Consider the following 6,874-nt stretch of genomic DNA (forward strand, 5'->3'; position numbering starts at 1 on the left):
ATATATATATATATATATATATATATATATATATATATATTGATTGTAAGCTTGGAAGGACTACATCTTCAGCATGTCCAACATATCACCCTGATTGGGGTGGGGAATTGGACCAATGACATCACATCAAGGAGTGCATTAACAGAGCACTCGATCACCATCTATCCAATACATTGTAGACGTCATAACATTATATATATATATATATATATATCTATATATATATATATATATATATATATATATATATATATATATATATATATATATATATATATTCTATTTGTTGCACTTTTTACAATCCAATATGAAGCATGTGTGTAACTTTTTCCATGTTTTATATCAAACTAACACACGACATTTATTAATAACATAAAAATATTTCAATTTTTTTCATAACCTAGATAGTTGAATTTTCATTTGAAGTAAAATAATATTATATCAACTTGGTTGTTAGATACTGAAATGGATTTTCTAGAAACCAAATGCATGACACATATATAGGTATATAAATATTTCTTCCATGCTCAACGTGAATACTATATATATATATATATATATATATATATATATATATATATATATATATATATATATATATATATATATATATATATATATATATATATATAGATATATATATATATAGATATCAAAAAATTTAATTAAATGTAAATATAAATCCCTCTTCATTCTAAATTTTAATTAAACTTTAGATATGTGGGGTTCACATAAGGATCCTATCCCAGAAAATTAAACCTCCTTGAAATTTGGAAATATTTAGAAAGTTAAGCACCTCAAGGAAAGTAAAGTTTATATAACATATATTTTCACCATTATGAATCCATCATAGACTATAGGGAAACATTTCTCTATTCAAATTTACAAAATTACAAGAGTATTCAACTGCCACATTTATAAATTACAAAATTCATATGTTGATCTCTTATACTATATTAGATTACACTTGGTTGTTATAGACTCAGCTTGAAGGCTTTCCATTTGCATCATCTACTCATCTGACCAATGTCTCATAGGAATGCAAGTCTCCATAATACATTCATGGTATAATTTTTCCATCTTCAGTCTCTTTGGTTCACCTTTCTTTGTTTTGATTTCTATGATATTGATCTAATTTGTTATGACTAGATGACTGTATTGGCAAGATATATATTCAGGCATAAAATCTCTATAAATGATGTGATAAACTTGTCTTTTAACCTTTTCAAAAAAATGGCCCATCACAACCATGTCACCAATTTTGGTATGTGAATTGTCCATCTTCATATGGTCCCCCCAACCTACTTTTCACCTATGTGCATCACATCAAATAGCAGGCCACATTATCTTCATTCCTTGAGGGGGAAGTGATAGAAAAACAACGCCTACAACTAAAATACAAAATATTTATTAGTTAAATAAATTCAAGATTTCAATTTATGGATGAAATTGTTAATGCTAGAGGAGCCACATACATTCCCTTACAATATCAGAGACTCAATCATGATCAAGTGAAACAACAGCCTCATCATCGTGCATCTCTTTCCACATCAAAATTGGATGAGGTCCCTTTGGATTAAGAGGGAAATATTGCCATCATTTCATGTACCCATATTTTTCATAGTGATCAAGTCTACATCCATTAGAAATAATACAAAACTCACAAAAACATGTGATTTTCTTGTCTTGATGGCAAATATTTCCCAAATGTCTTTGCTCCCACTTAATGTAATTCCCTTGTTCCTTCTACAGTATTACAATACCAAGGAATGGATCTATTCACATCTCCAAGTTCAACATTCCAAAATAACTTATGCATGGGCCTAATAGATTTGTGACCTTCTTGTCCTAAATGCGATCTACATCAATTGACCACCTCTATTGATGATTTGAGTCGATTTGCATCATCACTCATTTGGTACCTCCTAAGTTATCGCTTCACACAAGCACCTGCACCTGCACCATCATTCTCACCCTTTCCATGTGCTATTTCAAAATAAATCCAAGCACTTTGAATTTATGTCTTCTTGTGTAGTCAGTTCAACTAGTAAATACTTTGTGCTGACTTGAACTACCCTACATAACCATCTGACCATATCCGATGCTTTCTGAATGATATGTCAATTTTTTTAATGATTAGTAAATCGGGTCAAAGAAGTGTTGCATGAACAATGTGTCATTCTCATGATCGTCACTAATGTAAAAGTGGTACTCCTTACTCACATCACGTGACTCGTCAGTGTTATCCCTACCATCAAGATTCAATTATGCACGTATATACAGAACATGTACGAATATGGACACTTGGTCCAAGTGATAGTAATCACTTTGGATCTCTGCCTAAGGAGAAAATGTGTAATTCTCAGTAAAGTATACTATTGATAAGATTGTGTATAGCTGGAATACTTTGTGAGAATTATTAAATTTAGAAGCTTGCCACATGGACCTGCAAGTGTTTAATATATTTATAGATCTAGTTTTGAAACACCCCCATGAATTGTGAAATAGGAATCTCATCCTCAACATATTTTATCTTCCTAGGCATCAAGGTTGAATAACATGGTTTATTTCCTATGGCATACTCATATTGCTTCCATGCGATGGTGACATATGACATCCTAGGCTGGTTTGGTTCAATAAGAAAGTTCCTATGGAATAATGTCAAATCACCACATTCAGTGCATCTTCTCCCACCTATATATATTTTCTTGTAGAACAACTCTTTTGGCTCCTTTCTTCAAAATATTGATGAAACAAAATCACACACTAAAGGAGGAGGAGGGTCATCATGACAATTCTTCTTGAAGTGACAATTATTCAACCTGATAGGGCACATGTTGTTCCTCTAGTGATCAATCATCTCCATAGGGCACATATTGATGAAAAAAAATTGCACGTTGTAGGAGGAGGAGCGCCATCGTGAGAGTTCTTCCCCTAGTGACAATCGATCAACTTGATAGGGCACATGGTGTTCCTCTAGTGCTTGATCAGATCCATAGGGAACATATTGATCATCATATGTTTGATCAACTTGATATGACACATCTTCTTCCTCATGTGGCAGCTCAATTTCCATCCCTGCATAGTGGAATACAAAATATATTTGTAATTCAAGTGAATCATCATCATAAGACCAATGAATAGTAGATATACACATGTTTATTTAAGAAATAACCATAGGTGGAAGGCCATGATATGATTTGATAGTAGAAAGATACGTAGCATAAGTTGACATGGACCAAAGGTTCTAATTTGAAACATGAAAAGAAAAGGGTTTCAATCTCAAGGAAAGATGGGTTGAAGAAAAACGCACTAGTAAAAGTATCAGCGCTTGTTTCAGCAAAAATGGTGATTCATAATATAATTAAAGGTAAAAGAATTCCTCCTCAGTCAATAAAAATTAGTTTCAAAACCCTAGGGTTCTAGTCACAAACCCTAGGGAAAAGTTAAATGAAAAACAAGTTGAGACTTGGTAATTAGGTAGCAGAATTTGGCACGGATGAAGGGTTCTAAGTTGAAACATGAAAGGAAAAGGGTTTTGAACTCAAGGAAAGATAGGTCTAAGAAGATCACACCACTAAAAGTGTTGGTCCATGTGTTAACAAAAAGGGTGATTCAAAATATGATGAAAGGTCACAAACCCTAAGGAAAAGATAAATTAAAAACAAGTTGAGACTTAGTAGCTAGGTAGCCAAATTTGACACGGACCAAGGGTTCTAAGTTGAAACAAGAGAAAGAAAGGATTTTGAGCTCAGGGAAATATGTTTGAAAGAAGATCGCACCAGTAAAAGAATTGGTCCTTGTGTCAGCGAAAAGGGTGATTTTGAATATGATGAAAGATAAAAGAATTTTCATGATTATGTGAATTATATGTATGAGGCACCTGAAGATGATATAATCCCTATGAAACATTTAACTAATGACAAGCACTCTGTTCTAAGAAATAAATTAGTTGGAAAGATAGGAAAGAAGTCAACAACACTTGATATTGTTGCTTTTGTAAGCACACTTGAACACACACATTTTCTTTAGGAAAACCAAATGAATCACATACATAAGATAAATAGAAAAATAAATGGTTAATTTTCCCTTTAATTCTAATGTGTGAAACAATCAACAAAAAAGGTTTTGTGAGGTTTTTCATATGATAAAAATTCCAAAAAAGACATAATGTCCTTCTTCTCAAGTAGCAACCAGGCCTTTGAATATTTTAGAATAAGGTATTGTGGCCACATCATAAATGCCACTGGTGACAATTCTAGTAGACAAAAAACCAACCAAGGTATGGAGAGGGTTATAGTGGCCAAACATACTAGGGCTATGTCTCGAAAAAGATGATGACACTTTAAAAAGCCTAACCAAGATCACCTCAGGTCTAAGTGCACGTGCACCTCAACCTATAGGAAAGGATGTGCTAAGATTTGCAACAAGATGATGGAGCTTAGTGAAAAGAGTCACCTTCACTAAGTGGGCCCGCAGGCAAATTATGGCGCAAGTTCTATTTTTTATCGCAGCAGGGATGATCACAGTATGGGTGATCACAATATGAGTGACCACAGTGTGGGTGACCACAGTGTGGGTGATCATAGTATGAGTGATCAAAGTCTATTTTTAGACTGGCTGTCAAAAATAGAAAAGTCAAATATTATTGTCTCATAATAATATTTGGACTATAAACTTGATCTTATTCTCTTGGAGCACTTCAGTTTGAGCTACAGATGTGGCCCATGCAGCTGTCAGAAGGAAGTACGCTTTTCTTATGAGTCAGTTGAGTTGTTGCATGCATGACTTCAGTTAGAACTCAATCAGTTGAGTTCGGTGGAGTTGATTGTGGAGTTGATGGAGTTGTGTTCAGTTTGACTTGGTTAAACTAGTTGTAGTTAGTCTAACTGCAAATAGACTAATGATGAGTTGTTAAACTAATTATTAACTCATAATACAACTATATAATACATCAGTTAACTCAGTTGCATGTCAGTGCATGTTCAGTTCAGCAGGGACAGGTGTTAGAGGATCAGATTGCTATTAGTTGTGACTATAGTTGTGCATCAGATCTTGCACAATCAAGGGATTGAGTATGCCAATGAGTTTGCTCATGTATTTGCCCAGTATTATAGCCTCTGCTCACGTATTACACAGTGTGAGTGATTCTTTGTAGGTGAAATACGAGTTTGGTAAACCATTCTCATCAGTTCTTGAGCAGGTATTGAGCTGGAGAGGCAGGCAAGCAGTGGAATAGATTTGGAGATCAGATCTGAGCTGCATTGTGTGTAATAGGTGGAGCTAGTACTGGATTGCTTGTGATAAGCATTGTACTTTGTAACGTTACATGGTCTCAATCATTAATATACAGATAGTGTGGGGTTTCTAGCAAGATGCTTTCCCCGGGTTACATACTGTGTTAATGTGTGAATGCTCTTGATGTTTTATTGTTATTGATGCTGCTATATTGATGATCAACATAGAGGAGCTTATGTATTGTGTATGTATTCCGCAATAGTACATGATCAGGATAATCTCTGTTGAATATGTGTTAAATTATTCAAAATTTCTACATGGTATCAGAGCGAGCTAGATAATTGTAGAAAAAGTTTCTACATGGTATCAGAGCTGTTGATCATCAGATCTACTATTCAAGAAGTGTTTACATTCTATTTCTTCAGGCAGAGTCTATAATCGGGCCAGGTAGCCTCTGGATTCATCCTTCCTTTGGAAGGTGAGATATCCGGTGAATGCCCATACAGTCAATCTCTGTACGAGAAATATTTTGGTCTCACGAATCTTAGATTGGAAGCAGTTGAGTTGGTAGCTGGTGGAATTTGAATTTGCAGCAGTGTTGTTGAAATGTCTTTCAACAGATTACGAATGTTATTCCAAAGCAAGAGCAACCTGGCACTCAAGGATAAACTCAGTAACAATAAGTATGAGAATGGATCTTCATCAAAGGTATCTGATGAAGAGAATTGCGCTTTGGCTGCCAAAGCAAAGAAAGGGAAGAGCAAGAAAGCTTCTCAGTCTGGTGCGAAAGGTAAGAAGTAGGATATGTCCAAGGTGAAGTGTTTTCACTGTCACCAGCATGGACACTATGCCACTAATTGTCCGCAGAAGAAGAAGAACAAGCAGGGTGCTAGATCTTCAGCAGGAGAGGCTCTAGCCTCACAATTTGAGCTTGATTTTTCATTGATCGCATGCTTGGTTTCAAGTGTGATGGGATCGGTGTGGTTCTTGGACAGTGGTGCATATTTTCACATGACGGGAGATAGAGATTTGTTCTCTGATCTGGAGGACAAAGATCTTGGAGTGCACATCGAGATGGGTGATGATGGTAGATACAATGCGACCGGTATCGGTACCATTTCCTTTGAGAGGGAGTCTAGTAAACCCTTCATATTGAAGGAAGTCATGCATGTTCCAGGATTGAAGAAGAATCTCATCTCAGTGGCGATGTTAGAAGACAAGGGGTATGATGTTGTTTTCAGCGAGGGAAAGGCTTTCCTGCGCAACAAGATAACTGGTGAGACCCGAAAGATAGGGGTTCGAGTGAGGAACCTTTATCAGTTGAATGCAGATGGATGCGCAGCAATGGCGGGCAAGGCAGAAGGATTGGTGAGCCAGGATGATGGCGAGTTGTGGCACAGGAGATTGGGTCACCTTCACCATGGAGCCTTGAAGATACTGTAGAAGATCACTACAGGGCTTCCTAAAGACACACTTGCGCAGTCAGATCAGTGCAAGGGGTGTACTTTGGGGAAGTTTGTGAAAGCCACCTTTCACGAGAAGGATAGTCGCGCCACGACGATCCTTGAGAGAATTCACACAGACGTTTGTGGACCTTTCTCAGTTGCTTCGACAGCAAAACACAGGTATTATGTGA

This window comes from Pinus tabuliformis, chromosome 4_1, assembly GCF_031772625.1.
Source record: "Pinus tabuliformis cultivar Carrire ecotype Pingquan chromosome 4_1, CPIR1, whole genome shotgun sequence".
In the NCBI taxonomy this organism is placed as follows: domain Eukaryota; kingdom Viridiplantae; phylum Streptophyta; class Pinopsida; order Pinales; family Pinaceae; genus Pinus; species Pinus tabuliformis.